Raw genomic sequence first — 20,215 nt, forward strand, 5'->3', positions numbered from 1 at the left:
TTAAAATTAGCACCCACGATTTTTAGGGTGAGTCTCTTCCGTCCAAAGAGTTCCCAGAAGATTAGCATGCACAATTGTCCAATTTTTAAAGAGATTGTCCATTTCTTTGCAGATCTTGATGAGCGGTTCGCTGCCACATAAGGAAGGTCCAATTACAGAACTTCCTTCAAGTAGGTACCCACGGCTACCTACTATGGTTAGTTAATCTACCACTTAACTTTCCACTCACTAAAACATATTTACTATTCTTAGGTGCTCCTCGACACCTACTGTCCTGATGAAGACCCCAACATGAGGATACACCAGCCCTTGAATATTAAGGGGTCGAAACGTAGACTTCTACACACCGTCGAACACGTGGGACCCAAATCAATGAACCACTCATGTCCTATGTGTTATGACTTTAGGAGAACTTGTGGATCTTTCTAAGACCGTAAAGGTTCTATTGTAAATATCTGCTATAGTGCTTGTCACAACACCTTTACCCTATCCCTCACCCATCTAATCACCCCCTTTCCTCCCACCAAGTTTTTTCCTTCTATCTCACTGAGAACACTGTATAATATCACACATGAAGAAGCTTAATGTTTTGAATTGAAAAGCATTCAATATGTGTACGAATTGATGATGATTTAGATTTTTCTCATTTATGTTTTTAATCAAAAACATTTGACAAATGTGTTACTTAATAAATTTATAGTAACAAAGAAATTCTTTTGTGGTAGATTTTATGTTATATTTTGGAAATACTTAAACTACCTCAACCCTTTTCTCAAACGTAATAGCTGCGGTGGGGGGCGGGCCCAGACCTAACCGACACCCAGTATAAAGTAGGCTTAGTCGCCCCCAGTCAGGCCTTTTTCCTGCCAGCCTCACAGCGGTCCAAACTCTAAGTGATTTTCACTGCCAAAAATCTGACATTAATATCAGTCTATTACCTGTTAACGCATAGAGCGTTTTTGCTGCCATTAGGGGTCACGAGTACAGTATTGGTCCCTTCCACCCTTGTACCAGTTATATCCTCATAGTTATGGAGGTGGATTACATGGAGGAGGAATCCCTGCAGGTCACTCCCCTCGATGACGAGTTTTGCGACGCCATGGATGCATCCATTCATCAGGCAGTGGAGGCAGCTATGGGTCTCTTTGAGCGCTGCATCATGCAGTATGCATACGCAAGAGCACCTCTTCAGTCGACCTGGGTGCGCTTGAACGGTTAAAAAGGGCTTTCCTAGCAAGACCAGTTCCATTAGAGCAGGATACTACCCCGGACATCCTTGACACCCCAGAGTATGGTCAGGATGACGAAGAGGAATCTTTGGGGGATTCTCCAGATAAGGCAGGCCCCTCTAGACTCTGGCACCCTACTGTGTCCCACCAGGTACTTCAAAGGATACATCGGAACCCTCTGACATGTTGGTCCCAGAGGACTTAATCCACCCGCGGTCCTCAGAGTGGACTCCCTCCCCAAAGGTAACGGCATTCATTGCGGGAAGGTTACGCAATCCCCTAGAAAAGGAGGTTAGGGCCTGCATTAAGGCAGAGTGCCCTCGCCCGGCCCTCCCGGGCAAGGTAGCAACGACGCCGGTGGTCGACCCTAAAATGGCGACCATGCTTCAGAAATATGTCAGGGACCCAAAAAAGCTCATCGAATTGTCCTGGAGGTCCTACCAGGACAAACTCCTGAACATCACAGGACTACTCACCAAGATACTCGAATTGGCAGAGGAAGCCAAGGAAGCAGGTACCCCTTTATTGCCAGAGTGGATTTCCAACTGGGCTCAGCAAACAATAGTCTTTTTAGGAAATGCTAATTGCGCCCTTTCTACCGAAAGGCGATGCTTATTCCTCCTTAAGGTAGATCTCAAGCTTGGAGATCTGGCTTATCAGAGGCGGGCACTGGGGCGCAGGGTGGTCTTTTTGGGGACGCTTTTATCAAGGAGTTGACGTTTGTTTACACATTCACGTCCCTCTACAAGGCTCAAACATCAATCAAAAAGGTATTCAACCCTCGTATTTTTGACAGAACCGGTTGTGGCAGAGGGCATTCGGCCATCCGATTTTATACCCAAGGCCCTCATGGAGGCGTCAAGAAGGCCACAGATCCCGGCAAGCAAGAGTTTTTCCAGTCTAGTCAAGGCTTCAAAGGCCGGGGAGGTAGAGGAGCAGCCAGAGGCCAACCACTGGCCACAGCAGGTGAGCCTTTCTCATTTTCAACATCTCAAGGTGGGGGGCAGATTGGCGTTTTTCGAACACATTTGAAGAGCCATTACTTCAGATGCTTGGGTACTGCAAACCATCAGAGGTTTTCAAATAGAGTTTTACGGCACCCTCGATCAGGACATCTGTCCCAGACCACTGTTTTTCACACAAGACAAGGACTTGCTTATAGACAAGGAGGTAGCAGATCTTCTACGAAAAGGAGCCATAGTGCCTTCTCTTTTGCATCCAACAGGGTTTCTTAGCAACATCTTCCTTGTAGACAAGACGGATGGAGGTCAGCGTCCGGTGATGAATCTCAAGGAGTTTAATCAGTGGCTGGTTTACCGTCACTTCAATATGGAGGGAATCCATCTTTTGCGCGACCTCCAGCAACCCAACGATTGGACGGTCCGGTTGGACTTAAAAGACACGTATTTAGCGGTACCAGTCTTCCCACGCACAGGCGTTTCTTACAGTTTGTCTGGAGGAACCAGGTCTACGAGTTCGCAACCCTTCCCATCGGCCTTTCGTCAGCCCCGTGGTGCTTCACGAAAGTTCTCAAACCAGTCGTGGAAACGCTTCGGGCAAAAGGTCTGCGTCTCACCATCTATTTAGACGATATCTTGCTCCTAAAGCAGTGTCGTATAAGCCTAGTAACCCATCTCAGAGATAATGGATCTACTCCAGAATCTGGGATTTGTCATCAAGAACAAAAAGTCCATGCTGATCCCTTCCAGACAGGTGACGTTCCTGGGGTTTACAATAGATTCGGTAGCTCGAACCCTGAGCCTTCCTCAGAGGAAGATTACAAAGATCCGCAGGGAGCGGAGAAGGATGTTAGCTCTCTCCTCTACCTCGCTGCGGCAGATAGCCCAACTGGTGAGTCTCTTGGCCTCATCGATTCAGGCAATATTACCGGGACTGCTCCATTACAGAGCACTTCAGGGTCTGAAGGCCTCCCACCTTCGCAGGGGCCTTCAGTACACAGACAAGGTTCCCTCACAGAGGAAGTCCTCAGAGTTGAGGTGGTGGCTCGACCATATGAAGGCCTGGAATGGCAGAGCCATATTCGGTTACGATCCAGACTTAGTAATAGATTCGGACGCCAGCAAATTGGGCTGGGGAACTCGTTGCGAGAACTCCTTTACAGGAGGAAAGTGGTCTGCCGCGGAAGGTCATCTCCACATCAATTGTTTGGAGTTGATGGCGGGGGTCCTTCGCGATCCAGTGTTGGACCAAGGACAAGGTGTCCTGCAGCGTCTTGTTGAAGATGGACAATATCTCGGGGGTGCGTTACATCAACCACCTAGGGGGTACGAAGTCCAAGGCCTTCTACCATGCGACTTCAACCTAACCGGCTGATTTTAGGAAAACGCTGAAGTCCTGGCTGTTTCCTTTAAATGTAATTTCTGGTGTTATTGCACAGTCTCCTTCCGTACACACCTAGCTCCAAGACGCAGTGGCATTCAAGTGCTTTAAAAATGACAATCCAATCCTATCCTTCGAAGGAGGCTCAGCAGCTGCTGGGAGCAGCGTGGGCAGACACCACCAACAACAGCTTGATCTCGATGGGTCAGTTGGTGTGTTTGGAACAATCAGGATCCCATGAAGTGTGAAGTGGTAGCAATCCTGAACTTCCTGGCATCACTGGCATCTCAGGGTCTGGCGTACCTCACAATTAACTCCTATCGGTCGGCGATTTCGGCAGAACATACACCGATCCAAGGACGCCCAGTCGGGGAACACCCAATGATGTGCAAGCTGTTGAGAGGCATATGTCTTACACTCCCCCCAGAACTCAGGTATTCTTCTCTCTGGGACATTAATAAGGTGCTCCACCTGTTTCAATTCCGGCAGTCCAATAGATATTTGTCCCGTAAAGAGCTCTCAGCAAAGTTAGCGATACTCTTGTGCCTCATCTCCTGCCACAGAGTGACAGACGTTAGAGCACTAGACACTTCTGGACGGGTTTACACCCTGCAAGGCTTCACCTTCCACATAGTCCGCAGAACTAAGTCGGACACCAGAGTGATCTCTTACCCAGCCTTTGATACTTCCCCCCAAACTGTGTGTAGACAGATGCCTTAAGGAATACGAAAGCATGACAGAAGAGACCAGCCCTTCTGGGGAGCGTCAGTGGCTGATTTCCTTACAGAAGCCCTTCAAGGCGGTTGCACCGCCGACTATAGCACACTGGATCCGATGGGTGATGAAAGAGGCGGGCATAAATGTCTCGCACTTCGGTGCCCTTTCAGTTCGCAGAGCCATGGCTTCAAAAGCTTTCTCCCTGGGAGCCAAGCTGGAAGACATTTTGAACGCTGCTGACTGGTCATCAGACTCGATGTTCAAGAGGTTCTACTTCAAACCAGTAGTAAACATGGCTTGTTGGTGGTGGATAAGCTTTGTCACGAACATAATCCTTGGCTCCGGTCCTGACATAGAATAAAAAATTTCCTATTAAGCATGATGGAAAGTTTCAATTCTATTAAGGAAGCAGAGACGAGGATTATCCCCTCCCAGGGCTCTGACGATCTCCTTGGTTACCACCCGGTATGGACACAAGATGGTACCGGTCGAAAGAAAGTTCTGTTGTATGGTATAAGTATTCTTCAGTTTGCTTTCTCTTTTTTATGGCGCACAAGATTGTTTGTGTTATCTTGCATGTTATCATGTTCTCTTACTTGTTGTTCAAACCGTAGAGTTGAGTTGACTTTAGATGTTACGGGGAACAGAATCATGGTTTGTTATGTTTGACCTGTTTCCGGTTCAGAGGGTTCCAAGAATGATTGAAACGGCACAAGGTTCTTCTGTTCGCAGTCAAGAAAGAAGAGTTGCCACAGGAAGCACACGCCCTCGGGGATAACAGAGGCGGCTGATTGGTGGACTGTACATGAACTATGTGAAGCACCATGGGAGTGCTAGTTTTTTGTTAAGAAAGGTTAAAGTTGAACACAGCTGGCTATTAGGAATAAAGAAAGTTACAGCATAATCCTCGCCTCTGTGTCCTTAATAGAATTGAAACTTTCTGCCATGCTTACTAGGAAATTTTTCAATCCCATTAGATGTGGATGTGTGTTATTGGGAACCGCAAATTCAAACTTGGCATGTATGTTCGTCGTAGTTTGGTACCTTGCTGGGCCCTGTAGGCCTATGTCGAGCGAAACTGTACTTTAGGGCAGGTTTCGTCTATATGTATTATACATGTGAAAACATTTTCCTGTGAGCACTACAGACATACTCTTTGAATGCCCACTCATATTATAGGGGCTATCCAAATCCAGTATCTTTTTTTTTTAAGTGGCTCAAATAAAATTTATTAAAAACAAGGACACTACAATTGACATTTTATCTCAGTATTTTTCTTCTCTCAATGTAGCCACATGCGACTGCTTGGCAGTATTCATATCCTAGCAATCTTCCATTATTGCCACGCACACAGGTACTTGGTTCACCAAAATAGTATGTGGTGCCATCTCCTTCATGTTGGTCAACATTGGTGCCGGGTGCAAATGATCAGCAAAGCAAATGTTTAACTCATGCTCACACGTTTTCCATTAAATACTGTATAACTCATTTTGCTTAAATTTAATGGCAGTTTGAAATACCACACATCACAACACAAGACATTCCTCTGCCAACACCATATTATCTTCACCAATACTAAAAAGCTGTTGAGAAATGCACTGAAGATAACAATATGCAATAGTATTCTGTTCTTTTGGAACTTGGCGAGGCAGTGTTTGTAGTTGTTGGTGCTATTTTCTTTGCAACTTCCAGGTAAAATATACTTCCACAAATTATGGAAGGAAACTGGTGTGATTTTTTTAATGTAATTAACTAAGTGCAGTCTCTCTCGCTTTAATAAACGATGGAATGCTACCAGTAGAGGTCCATTGAAACTTCAGAGGTTTGTAGTGAAATTCAAGTCACTTCATAGCCAAGCTCATCAAGAAGATAATATGTACTTTTTAAATAATATTTGCTGATCCTCTGGTGTTTACTGCTGGCTGACCCCCATTCGTTGGTGGTCTGCTTCTGGTTCATCTTCTTCAACATCAGCATTATAGTCTTGGAGTGCATCATCGTCTACATCTGGAAGACCAAGTAACGGTCTGAATGACTTGAAGACCTTTTCCAGTATTTCATGTAGTGTCTTTTTGCCACAGGAAGAGATGTAGTCTTGCGCAAGCTGCAGAAATGGCAAACAGTCCTCACTTTCACTCCACCCGTGGAAGGTCTCCCCGCCGCCGGTGTCCGGACACAGCACGTAGAAGGAGACGCCTGGGTCGGCGTAGAAGTCCATGCGCCGCTCCGTCTCTTCGGCGGCGATAAGCTGAAAGGGGGTGTCGGAGCACCAGACGTCCGCCGCGTCGGCCAGCTGCTGGAAGTCCATGGTCGGGCGGGGGGTGAGGGGCCGTCAGCAGGCGCAAACCATCGCTAACCGTTACTCGCAGACGCTTGTTTACATTCCAAGGCCGGGGAGGGCGCGGGAGGGGCTCTGTGCGCGCGCACCACCTGCGCTCCCTGACGGTGGCTCTCGCGCGGACTCCGGAACGGGATGCCAGTATCAATCCTTGCAGATTTCCATCTGCGACAAGCTACCTGTGTGCTGATACCAGTTTGCACACAACAGTAGTCTCACACATGCAGTCCGCACACATGTGCTCAAGTGTTCACGTATAACCACCCCAGTGTCCCTTACTCTAGCTGTAGACAGACATTGTTGGTATACACGCTCAGCCCAATTACTGTGAATGTGTTGTGAGTAAAACTCAATTCAATTTCAATTTCAGGTCTTTAGTTCGATCTAATATAGACCATAAAAAGCACATTAAAATTCATCTCACATTAAAACCTTTTATAGTCAAAAAGATAATAAAACATAACAGACAAATAAAAAAAGTTCCAATACAATAAATGACTCTAAAAGCATTACCACCGAATAAGTTAATCATATACAGTATAAGGTAGCAAAAAGAAACAATGGTTACGATGGAGTTAATCTCTTATATCTATCCCTAACAATTAGTGCACTCCTAATGTAATTCAACACTGCATAACATATTTCAGAAGAGCCGAGTTTTTGTAAAAAGCTAAAGCAGGTAAATAATGTCTAATATTCATAACCCATAAAATGGAGAGTAAAACTTTTAAACACAGGGACTTATAAATAGTACAAAATAACATAAAATGTATAGTACTGTGGGAGGACAAATTATCGCAAGGGCATTTAGGGAGGGAACTAAACCAGGTACCCTGTGTGGGAAAAGTGCATAAAAAATGTATAGATAATGTATATAATAAATGTTAATTGGAGCAGTACACTCCCCATTTCGGCCATAGCGTATTTTAATCGAGGTATTACAATGCAAATGCCTTAGCAGAATGACAAGAGCCGGCTCAACTTTAATGTATTCCATCATGCTCTATAGTTTGAAACTATTGACAAAAAGAGCAGGAGAGATCCATAAATGCTAAATATAAGGCATCTCTCCTGGCTTTGGCATATTTCCCATTATGAGCGATAAGTTGAGACAGTAACAGCTCGGATCAGTTCTCTCCCCTTTCTTATAGGTTGGAACAATAACCTCCTCCTTTCCAGATGGCACTCTGGGGCCAGTGATTGATGCACGAAGAATATTTGTAGTCAAAGGAGCCCATAAATCTATATTTCCCTTGAAGAGGTCCATTGGCACACCGTCTGGGCCTAGGGCTTTACCCACTGGTCTATTGTAAATGGCAGTGGCCACCTCTTTAAGCTCTATTGATAGACTCAATAAGACAACTGCTGTAACATCTATGGTGATCTCCTGGTTCTCCTCTTGGTGAATGTTGAAGACATTACCTGAATCAAAGATTTGGGAAAAGTGCGCTACCCAGGAGCCAGCGGAAATTAGACATTCTACCTTGGGAGCATTATGATCAATAAAGAAGGAGCTATTCACCACTTCCCAAAACCAAGTTTGGTCATTCATCCTCACAGCTGCTTCCAAGTCATCCCATGCCTCTTTTTGAATTTCTTCCTTCCTGTGGGTAAGGGCTTCTTTATAGGGCCTTCTGGTAAATTTGACAAGTTCCTTATCTCTGAGACTAGCCTTCAGCACCTTTTTAAGGTTGCGATGAGCAACAGAGCATTTGGTGTCAAACCATCTGCATATTGGAGGGTTTTTCTTAGAATTTCCGGCTAATAAAAGGTTGGACATCCTTTGAAAAAGGGTAGTATATCTATTGATTTTTTTTTAATATCTGTTTTATTGGCATTAGTAAAATTAACATTGTCACAATCAATACAGTTTCCTATTCACAGCAAAAAAACAATTCGTAGGACATTATCAAACATCCTTCTCCATGTTACATTATTTATATGCCACTAAGTCAAAACATTGCGCCCCACATCTTTGTTCCCAGTACTATTTTTCTCTAGAGTGTCAATCGTCCTCTTGCTTTACATTATTAATTAGTAAACCCCCCGCTATGGGAGAGTGTAATATTGTGAGTGGTTGGGTTTGCCATCAGCAATAACAGTCTCGTATGTACATGTATTGAAAATGCTTATATGGCTGCCATACAGAAACTCAGAAAATAGAAAAAAGGAACAAACTCAGTGCATCCATAAAATAGATGCTCAACTAAAACTTATATAAATCTACCAGGGGTCCTCAGTCAGTAGATACATCAGAAACAGTTTGGATGGTGCTTCCATCGGGTCGGGGACCCGAAGGAAAGGGGGAAATGTGAGGGTAAAGCAAGGTGAGCCCTATGCAGATGAGGGCAAGAACCGGCAGCCAACCTACTGAATGGGGTCATCCAAGTAGTAGGCTGATCCGATCCTCTCCCCGAGGTCCCAGAGTCGCATAAATGTTCTGCAATAGTCACCTGACGATTAGGGGGGTATGTGTCTCTCCTAGTCCCTCAGAGTCAGCTGTGCTCTTCTGTGACTCCTGGTCAATCAATCAATCAATCATGCCATTTGTATAGCGCACTACTTACCCGGGAGGGTCTCAAGGCGCTTGGGGGGAGGGGTATGCTACTGCTCGAACAGCCAGGTCTTGAGTTGTTTCCTGAAGGCGAGATGGTCCTGGGTCAGCCGAAGGTGGATGGGGAGGGAGTTCCAAGTCTTGGCAGCCAGGTAAGAGAAGGATCTTCCTCCGGCGGTGGCTCTTCGGATGCGTGGTACGGCTGCGAGGGCGAGGCTGGTGGACCGTAGCTGGCGGGTGGGCGTGTAGAAGGTCAGGCGGTCATTGAGGTACTTGGGGCCCAGGTCGTGGAGAGACTTGTGTGCGTGGGTGAGGAGCCGGAACGTGATCCTCTTGTCGACGGGGAGCCAGTGCAGGTTCCTTAGGTGGCTGGAGATGTGGCTGCGTCGGGGGACATCCAGGATGAGTCGGGCGGAGGCGTTCTGGATGCGCTGGAGTCTTTTCTGTAGCTTGGCTGTGGTTCCGGCGTAGAGGGCGTTTCCGTAGTCCAGTCGGCTGGTGACGAGTGCCTGGGTGACAGTCTTCCTGGTCTCGGTCGGGATCCAGTGGAAGATCTTGCGAAGCATACGCAGGGTGTTGAAGCACGATGAGGAGACGGCGTTGACTTGTCTGGTCATCGAGAGAGAGGGGTCCAGGATGAAGCCCAGGTTGCGTGCGTGGTCGGTTGGCTTGGGTGCGGTGCCCAGGGCTGGGGGCCACCAGGAGTCGTCCCAGGCGGAGGGCGAAGATCCCAGGATGAGGACTTCCGTCTTGTCCGAGTTCAGTTTCAGGCGGCTGTCCTTCATCCACTCGGCGACGTCTTTCATCCCTTCGTGTAGGCAGGTTCTGGCGGTGTCGGGGTCTCTGGTGAGGGAGAGGATCAGCTGGGTGTCGTCGGCGTAAGAGATGATGTTGAGGTTGTGCTGGCGTGCGATGGCTGCGAGAGGTTTCATGTAGATGTTGAAGAGGATGGGGCTGAGTGAAGATCCCTGCGGGACGCCGCAGATGACTTCGGTGGCCTCGGAGCGAAACGGGGGGAGACGGACTCTTTGTGTTCTTCCGGCGAGGAACGAGATGATCGACTCCAGTGCCTTCTCTTGGATACCGATGTTGCTGAGGCGCTGGACTAGGGTGCGGTGGCAGACCGTGTCGAACGCAGCGGAGAGGTCTAGGAGGATGAGGGCCACTGTTTCCCCCTTGTCGAGCAGGGTCCGGATGTCGTCGGTGGCTGCGATGAGGGCGGTCTCGGTGCTGTGGTTGGCTCTGAAGCCGGACGGCGAGGGGTCGAGGGATGCGTTCGTCTCGAGGAAGGCGGTCAGCTGTCTGTTGACGATCTTCTCGATGACTTTAGCAGGAAAAGGGAGGAGCGAGATGGGGCGGAAGTTTTTGAGATCGGTGGGGTCCGCCGTAGGTTTCTTCAGGAGGGCGCTGATCTCGGCGTGCTTCCAGCTCTCCGGGAAGGTGGCGGTGTTGAAGGAGGCGTTGATGATGTTCCGGAGTTGGGGTGCGATGGTGGAGTCGGCCTTGTTGAAGACGTGGTGTGGGCAGGGGTCGGTCGGTGATCCGGAGTGGATGGTGTTCATCGTGCGGGCTGTGTCTTCGGTGGTCACCGTGGTCCAGGTGCGAAGGGTGGCGGTGGGGGGCGTTGGTTCGACGGTTGGGTGCGTGGGTGGGGCGCCGAAGCTGTTGTGGATGTCGGCGATCTTGCGGTGGAAAAACGAGGCGATGGAGTCGCAGAGGTCTTGTGACGGAGTGATGTCGTTGGTGCCGGTTCTGGGGTTGGAGAACTCCTTGACGATAGTGAAGAGCTCTTTGCTGTCGTGGGCGTTGTTGTCCAGTCGTTCCTTCAGGGATTTCTTCTTGGTGGTGCGGATGAGCTGGTGGTGCTTGCGGGTAGCGTGTTTGAGGGCGGTCATGTTGTCGGTGGTCCGGTCGAGGAGCCAGGCTTTCTCGAGGGTGCGGCAGGTCTTCTTGGAGTCCTTGAGGTCGTCGGTGAACCAGGATGCCTTCTTGCTTCTGGGTCTGCTGGGAGGGTTCTTTAGTGGCGCGAGGTCGTCGGCGCAGGCGGTCAGCCACTGTGTGAAGTTGCGGGCTGCTTCGTTGGGGTCCGTTGTGTTGGCGGGTGGGCTCTGGCTGAGGGAGGTGGTGAGCTGGTCTGCGGTGATCTTGCTCCAATTCCTGTGAGGTACCTGTTGCGGGTGGTGGTGGGTCGTGGATCTTTTGAAGCTGAAGTGGACGCAGCTGTGGTCGGTCCAGTGGAGTCCGGTGGCGTGGCTGAAGGTGATGTACTTGCTGGAAGAGAAGACGGGATCAAGCGTGTGGCCGGCGTAGTGGGTGGGGGTGTTGACCAGTTGCTTGAGTCCGAGGTTGGCGAGGTTTTCCAGCAGGGCGGTGGTGTTGCGGTCCTTGTTGTTCTCCAGGTGGAAGTTGAGGTCCCCGAGGAAGATGTAGTCGGTGGAGGGGAGGGCGTGCGGGCTGATGAAGTCTGTGATGTCTTCGCTGAATTGTGTGCGTGGTCCCGGGGGTCTGTAGACGAGGGTGCCTCTGAGGGTCGTCTTAGGGTCGGTGTGAATCTGGAAGTGGAGATGTTCGGCTGCGGCGAAGGAGTCGTTGGCGTCGGTCGTGATGCGGATGGTGTTCCTGTGGACGATGGCGATGCCACCTCCGGTCTGGTTGATGCGGTCCCTCCTGATGATCTTGTACCCGTCCGGGATGGCGATGGCGATGTCGGGTGCAGAGGAGGCGTTCATCCAGGTTTCCGTGAGGAAGGCGACGTCCGGTGATGTAGCGTCGAGGAGGTTCCAGAGTTCCACGGCGTATCTGTGGACGGAGCGGGTGTTGATCAGGATGCACTTGAGGTGGTTGCTGCTGGTGTTTGTCTTGGCGGGTGCGGGGCAGGTGAACTTGCAGGTGCAGCAGGTGAAGGGTCCGTGGGTGCGTCTCGGGGTGGCTCGGCAGCAGGTGTGGGGCCGGCCGGCATTGAGTGCGTTGAGAGTGGTCAGGTGTATTTCGTGTGTGCAATGCCCTTAATATGTCCGCCCATGGTTCTGCCAAGGGTTTGCGCCTCTTCATAATCTTATCTTCCCTGATCAAGGCCTTTTCCTCTGCTCTAGCCCAACAGGAAACATGTTTTTCCCAGTCTACTATTAAAGGATTCCTCTTTGCCTTCCACCTGAGAGCTATTCTCCTCTTAGCCAAGAGGAAAGCCAGGTCTACAAACCTATGACCCATTCTCTTGGATTTGGGTCTTGGGAATAGACCTAGAAGGCATACCTCTGGGGGGGCGCATCATATTTTGTGCCAAAACCCTGTTTACAGGGTCTACAACCGTGGTCCCGTAATTTTTGCGCCCAGGACAGGAATATACAGTATGGTCCAAATCGGCGTCTTTTTGTGAGCAACTGGCGCAAGCCTGGTAATCGCTGCCGAACACTACATTGAACCTGTGTGGGGTGAGGTGGGTTCTATGGAGTATGTTAAACTGTATGAGTTTAAAGGCTGCATTCCTAGGCACTTTTTGGGGGGCTTCCCAGAGCCTTCTTCCATTCATTTCAGTCAGCTGCCTATTCAGGGTGCCCTCCCATCTTTCCTGTACTCGAGGCAAAGGCCGGTGGGTCATCTCCGTTATTGCCAGGTAGAGCTATTTTACCAGGTGTCCTGCAGACCCCAAAGTCACCATCGCCTGAAGGGCCGCATGAGTGACAGTTTCTTTCATGTCACCTCCCCGCAGCTCAGTCAGCGTCCCCCCCCCCATATTTTATGATAATTCAAAAACTGTCCCAGTGGCAGGTCATGATATTCCAGGAACTCATCTAACGGAAGCAGTTCACCATCTCGGTAGCAATCTTTGACCAACAACACTTCTGCTTCCTCCCAGCCCTGCAATTGCCGCGGAGTAGGAGGTGGACCTATCCCTACCTGCGGTAATCCAGTGAGTGGAATATTTGGTGCATAAAGCGGTGTATCTTTAGCTCTTGCCATACATCTATCCCAGCATGTTACTGCCACTGAGAGTAATGTCCCCATGTGTTTTATCTTCTGGTGATGGTTGAGCATTCTAGCATCGAGCCACCTGGCCAACCACTGGAGCTGTACTGCCAAGTAGTAAGCTTCAAAATCGGGAGCACACAGTCCTCCCCTGTGAGTGGAAGTCGCAATGTCTGCAGGGATACCCTGTTACAGCTGCCATCCCACACCAGATCTCTTAGTAATGTGTCCAGGGTCTTAAACCAACTCTTCGGGATCACCACAGCCAGGTTAACGAAGAAATATAAGCGCCGTGGTAGTACAACCTTCTTGGACAATGCCACCCTAGCCATTATCGGCAATTTGAGTGAACGCCAGAAGGACACATTTGCTCGCAATGTTCTCAGGGCAACTCCAAGGTTCCCATTCAAGCAGGTCCACCTGACGATGGTAAATCTGTATTCCTAGGTACCTGAAAGATGTTGATGCCCATTCCAGGTCCAGTGGGAAGTTCGGTGGTCGGGCAAGGGCAGGATTCAACGAGAACACACATGTTTTCTTTTTGTTTATACATAGTCCAGAGAGCTCAGCAAACTCCTGTAATACGCGCAAAACTGTCTGGATCTCATGAGATCCATTGCGTAGATAGATCAGTATGTCGTCTGCGTATAGTGATAATATTTATGGAATATTGGGCAGATACCGTGTTGCCTGTGCGCACTCTAGCCCTAGAACTCTCATACAAGAGGCAGACCCATTTTGACCAGCCATCACCCATCTTCATCTTCCTCATTACTGCTAGTAAAAAGTCCCATCTCGGGGAATCAAAGGCCTTTTCCAGATCCACAGCTACTACCACGACTTCGGGATACTCTAACAAGTCTCTATGAAACAGAACATTATACAATCTCATCTGGTTGTTGGATGTGGAGTGGGAGGGAATAAAACCGTTTGGTCTGTATGGACCAATATCTGCATCAGTGGCAAAAGCCTAGTCGCCAGCGCCTTGCTTAAGATTTTAAAGTCAATGTTTAACATTGAAAATGGCCTAAATTCCATTACATATGCTACCTCTTTCTTCGTGTTTGGTAAAGGAATCACTAGCGCCTCTCTAATCGATGGTGGTAGACGTTTCTCCCCTAGGGCAGTCACATATACCCGCTCCAACCTCGGGCCAGTGTATCTACAAAGGAGGAGTAAAATTCAGCTGGGAGGCAGTCCAGCCCATGTGCTTTCCCCTCCACCAGGTCTTTGATGGCTGCTCTGATTTCCCCCGCTTTTACAGGCAGTGCCACTGATTCTGGAGAGTCCGGTCTAATCCCTGTAGTCCTAGCCCTTCCAGATATTTAATTAATTAATCTCCCCGTACATCCCCTGGGGCCCCGTACAATTTCTCATAGTACTCCCGGAACGAGTCATTGATGTCCCTTGGAGAGCAAAGTACGTGCCCATCTATAGCACGGATACCGGGAATTGGAGTTCCCCTGCTTTCCGGTCTGATTAACCAGGCCAATAGCCTCCTCGCTCTATTCCCTTCTACATGTTGCAGTTCTTGATATGTTCTGTAATCCATTGTCCTTAACCTGTCCCACGTGGAGTTATAAAGACTCTTCATGTCTGCTAGTCGACTCTGCACTTCAGCCCCTCCCTCTATCTCTCTACTCAAAGCCAGTATCTGAGCTTCCAGGGCCTCAGGTTTCCGGGCAATCTCCCGTCTGGCCCCCACCACCTGCCCTAGACATTGTCCTCGGATTACCACCTTAAATGCATCCCATTCTACCAAGAGGGAGTGTGGGGGTTGTGGGGTACAGAGCACAAGGCCACAGTGTGTTATCTTGTATGGTTACTTTATTTGGTATAGGAAAGTCCAGAACAGGGTCTTGTGCTGCAGGTCGTAGGGTTGTCCGGTCTGGTCCACGAATTCTGGATTGATTGGGGCTCCCGTTTTGCCTCTCTTATGGATCCCGGGGTCTCTGAGCCTCAGAAGGGAAGATAAGAAGGTGGAAACCAGGAATTAATATATATGCTCAGTTTTTTAAAAATTGTGCTACCGTCACCATAAACTGTGAAAAGGGGGGGTTTCGTGTGGTTTCTTTAGTTTCGGCACCTCCTGACGTGCCCGTCCTCCCACCTCCCAATAAAGCACTACCTCCCACCTCCCCACACACCCCACCAAAATGCCCCCTGTAAAGGAACTTGCCTCGCCTCTCGGACCGTAGCGTAGGGACCTGTGGCGTCTTCTCCCTCCTTCAGTCCACCAGGTATGGAAGCGGTGTATAGAACACTGTCTTGGCTCGCCCTCTGCTCTTCCTCCCTCAGTACGCCGTCCCGCTCCTCCTCTCGCCGTCTCTCCGCTCCGTCCTCTACGTTCTCCACTCTTCGGTCCTTCTCCTCAACGCGACTCTCCACTCCGTCCTCTTCGTTCTCCACTCTTCGGTCCTCCTCCTCAACTCGACTCTCCGCTCCGGTCTCCTCCAGGTGCTCCGCTTTCTCCTCGCGTTCACTGCACACCGTCCGTTCTCCACCTCCTTCTCTTATCCCCGCTTTCGCTCCTCTCTCTTTCGCTGTCAGACGCGACTCCTCCCCTTCCAGCCTCTTGAACGCTAGAGCGCCGCCACTCACTTCCTGCTTCTTTAGTGGTGGCAACCAGGAAGTCCGCGTTTGCTCTATTTCATATGGGGTCTCCTGCTCCTCCTCCCCACATATCTCCCCCCGTAGGAACGGACGGGGCGGCCACTCAGGGTAGGGATGTTGGGACAAATAGTCTGCACAGATCTGTTTGGAAGCGGGAACATGCAGTGTCTGAAACGAAAAAGGTTGAAGGGACATGAACCATCAAAGGATACGCTGGTTGGTGTCCTTGTTTCATGCTAGCCATGCCAGAGGGGCATGGTCCGTCAATAAAGTGAACAAACGCCCTAAGAGGTAGTACTGCAGGGCTTCAATTGCCCATTTGATCGCTAGGCATTCTTTTTCAATTGTAGAGTAATGGACCTCCCTGGGGAACAGTTTTCTGCTTATGAACAGGATGGGTATCAACTCTCCGCTCAAGTTGGGTTGTTGAAGGACGGCACCTAGACCTATTCCTGAAGCGTCGGTCTGTAAGACAAAGGGTTTTTGAAAGTTTGGGCAACGTAGGATGGGGGCTGAGCAGATCGCAGCTTTGAGGGTTTGAAAGCTCTCTTCATGTTGTGATCCCCATGTTTTAATTTGAGTCGGTTGGGTATTGGCTAGGAGGTTGGTAAGAGGGCCTGCCAGAGTGGAGAAATGTGGGATGAAGCGCCTGTAATAGCCTATGAACCCTAAGAAGGATCTGACCTCTTTTTTTGTTTTAGGACTAGGGATTGCCTTCACTGCCTCTATCTTACTCATCTGGGATTTTATGTGTCCTCCCTGAATAGTGTATCCTAAGTAATGTATGGAGTCTGTCGCTAGCAATGATTTTTTTTAATTGATTCTAAGCCCTGCGTTTTGGATTGCTGAAAACACCTCAAAGAGATGCTTTAGATGGTCTTCCCAGGTAGTGCTAAATACCACGATATCGTCGATGTAAGCAGCTGCATATTCCTGGTGAGGCTGAAGGAGCTGGTCCATGAGCCTCTGAAATGTTGCGGGGGCCCTGTGCAGGCCAAAGGGCAATACACAGAAATGGTAGAGACCAGAGGAGGTGGAAAAGGCTGTTTTTTCTTTTTCCTGAGGATATAAGGGGATCTGCCAGTAACCTTTCGTAAGGTCTAGGGTTGTCATGTAGGTGGCAGCTTCTAGTTTCTCTAATAGCTCATCGACCCGCGGCATCGGGTAGGAGTCAAACTTGGTAACATTATTTACCTGTCTAAAGTCAATACAGAAGCGAAGGCTTCCGTCTGGCTTCGGTACGATCACTATGGGTGAGCACCAGTTACTGGTAGAGGGCTCTATAATGTTAGCTTGTAACATGGCGGATACCTCTTTTTCTACGGCCTCCCTCCTGGCCTCAGGTATGCGATAAGGTTTCTGCTTGACAATGGTGTTGTTCAAACTACGATATCGTGTTGTACTAACGAAAATAGTCGAGGAGTAGAGGAAAAGAGACCAGGAAAACAGGCAAGGGTGGCCTTTAACTGGGCTCGTTGGGAGGTTGTTATTATATCACCTGTGGGGGCTTCCTCTGTTTGTGATGCCTCCGTGGGGATCGTGGGAATGCTCAAGGGTTTTTGTGTATTAACCAGAAGGGAAGATTGACCCTCTCTCTTAGACTCAGGGGGTTCTATCCATTTTTTATGACGGTTGGCATGATATATTTGTTTTCCACCTGGATGCAGGGGTTGGAGTACGCTATAGGTGACAGGGGATACCTTTTTTTCTATAACGTAGGGCCCTTGCCATTTTGACAACAGCTTGTTGTCAGAGGAGGGGAGGAGCAAAAGCACTTTGTCCCCTGGCTGGAATGTTCTGATCTGACAGTTACGGTCATAGAGGAGTTTTTGAGCTATTTGGGCCGTTTCCATATGGTCATGGACCATACCCCAGATATGTGTAATGGAGTTTTTTAAGTCTGCCGCATATTGTTGGAGAGGTTTTCCTTCCTCCTCTTCCTCCTCCCACTGCTCGGCAGCCATATCCAGCAGGGTTCGGGGGTTTTCTACCGAAGAGGATCTCGAACGGGGAGTATCCTGTGGATTTTTGCTCATGGGTTCTTATGCAAACAGTATGAGGGGCAGCTGCTGATCCCAGTTCCTTCCTGTGTCTGAGATGACCTTGCGGAGCATGTTCTTTATGGTCTTATTATATCGCTCCACAAGGCCATCTGTTTGGGGATGATAGACAGCTGTTCGTATTTGTCTAATACCCAGGATCCCACATATTTGTGCCATCAAGCGAGACATAAAGGGGGTCCCCTGATCTGTGAGGATCTCCTCTGGAAATCCTACTTGTGAAAACAAGGTGATCATGGCTCTAGCTATCACAGGGGTAGTCATGGAGGAAAGGGGAAACGCTTCAGGGTATCTACTGGCGTAGTCGACAACCACCAACAAATATTTATGACCTCTAGCTGAGGGACTGAGGGGGCCCACGAGGTCCATGCCCACACGCTTGAATGGCACATCGATTATGGGAAGGGGTAAAAGGGGGCCCTTTTTATTCCAGCGGGATTGGAGTACTGGCATCGTGCACATGCCGCACAATATTTTGCAACGTCTTTGTAGACGCCTGGCCAATAGAATTTATTCAACAAGTATGTGAGGGTCTGTTCTTTTCCATAATGCCCTCCCCCGGTATAATTATGGGCTAGTTTCCAATACATGTCTACGAAAGGACAGGGGTACTAGGAGCTGGGTGGGTATTGTGTCACCCTTTTTTGTGGCTCTATACAGCAACCCGCGTTGTACAAAGAAATAGGGTCCTACCTTGTCCTTGTCCTGTTCTTGAGCTTGTTCCCGTGCATGGAGTATGGTATTGTTGTCCATCTGGGCTAACCGGAAGTTAGGGGCAGGTTCCACCGCATCTCAAAGGGTCACAGGTTAAGCATGTGACTGCCGTGTTGCTTGTGAAAACAAGGTTTTGGTTCTCCACTTTTCATTCTTACTTCTTCGGTCCTTCCCCACAATCCCTTCCACCTCACTGTCTCTAAAAGGGGCTTCCCTCCATCAGGTTGTTGAGCCATTCTTTTTTTTTTGTAAACCTTTATTGGTAAAGACAGGATATACAAATCTGGGCCTACAACCAAACTGGCCGGCCATAATACGTGAAAGCAGTCAAGAAGTCCAGAATGGAGTTACAGAATCAATCATAGAGAAACGTAAGCAATACAATCTTAAAAAGGGGGGGGAGGAGAGAGGATCCAAACGGCCAGCAAACAGGAGCAAAGAAGGTTATTTTTTATAATAGGGCGATAAGGAGTATGACAGGCTCGGCGACAATATAGAAGAATCCGGATTCCCAAATCAAACCATCGGTAACAGAACGGCTAAAGGGCAGCCATGCAGGAATGTCAGCACTGTATATATCAGTATAAAAACAGGGCCGTGAACACAAGTCAGTATATAATTAAGAACAACTTTGCATCCCCACCACCCAGTAGCACATCGGAAACAGAACAAAGGGGCCGGAATAGCGACAACACCAAGACTAACCCGTCATACTAACCTTGGGAGAGAAGGAAAAAGGGAGGGAGGGGGGGGGGGGGGAAGAGGAAAGAAGAGAGGGAAAGGAAAACACAAACTGAAAGAGAAGACTGCCGCGCCTAAACAAGCGCCCCGTAGCAAGGAACACATAAAAGAGCAACAATATCAACAACGAGAAGGGCATGGGAGTCTCAATGGAAAGCAGCAAAAATACAAAAAGAAGAACAGCGACATTACAGACCCCACCCCAATCATACCACGGAAGGCAAGGACAGACGCGGCACTCCAATAAAGAGATACAAAAGGGCCATAGAACTGAGGAAAATAAAACATCAAATAAGACCCAACCCACCCATCCCACCCAGCACCCCTGCAGAAGGCTACGGCCTACCCTCCAAACAGCGCGCCTGTCGCCCTAAACCAGAACCCGAAATGTAGTAGAGACAAGAGAAAGGAAGAATATAGAGACAAAAAAGGACATCAAAACAAAGAAAATAAATGGGAGGGAGGAGCAAAAGGGCAGAAACAAATACGGTCGGCTACAGCCCTCCACCCAACCATACAGTCATATTACATGTGAACCAGAACGACACAATCTCGAGCGCCAAAAAAACGTACGGGGGGGGTCTCCCATAGCACAATAATTATGAGCAACGTCCCCACAGATCCGTACATCAATAAACCACCGGGAGCCGTGCATCTCACCCCAGTCCCTTCCTAACCACAGTTACCACCCACCACAGGACAGTGTGAGGTAAACAACACGATGCGAGGCAAGCACACAATTGAAAGAGAGTACGAGCAAAACGTAGGCCAGGGAGGGCAATCAATAAGCAAGCGGGCAAAAGTTCAAATAGGCAGTTCAAATGTCTCAGCAATAGCAACAAGGGCAATAATAGACAGGAGTTCAGTCTCGCCGTTAGGAAAAGCGGGGATTTCCCTGCAAAATAGAAACACGACCTCATCAAGGCAACAACAGGCAGCGGTC

At 48.9% G+C, this 20,215-nt stretch overlaps 1 pseudogene; it reads right to left on the minus strand.

Moving 5' to 3' along the window:
* Positions 1-5,473: 5,473 nt before the first annotated feature.
* On the minus strand, positions 5,474-6,681 carry LOC144773123 (maturin pseudogene; annotated as a pseudogene).
* Positions 6,682-20,215: the final 13,534 nt, after the last annotated feature.

Source organism: Lissotriton helveticus, chromosome 1_1 (genome assembly GCF_964261635.1).
Source record: "Lissotriton helveticus chromosome 1_1, aLisHel1.1, whole genome shotgun sequence".
NCBI classification, from domain to species: Eukaryota; Metazoa; Chordata; class Amphibia; order Caudata; family Salamandridae; genus Lissotriton; species Lissotriton helveticus.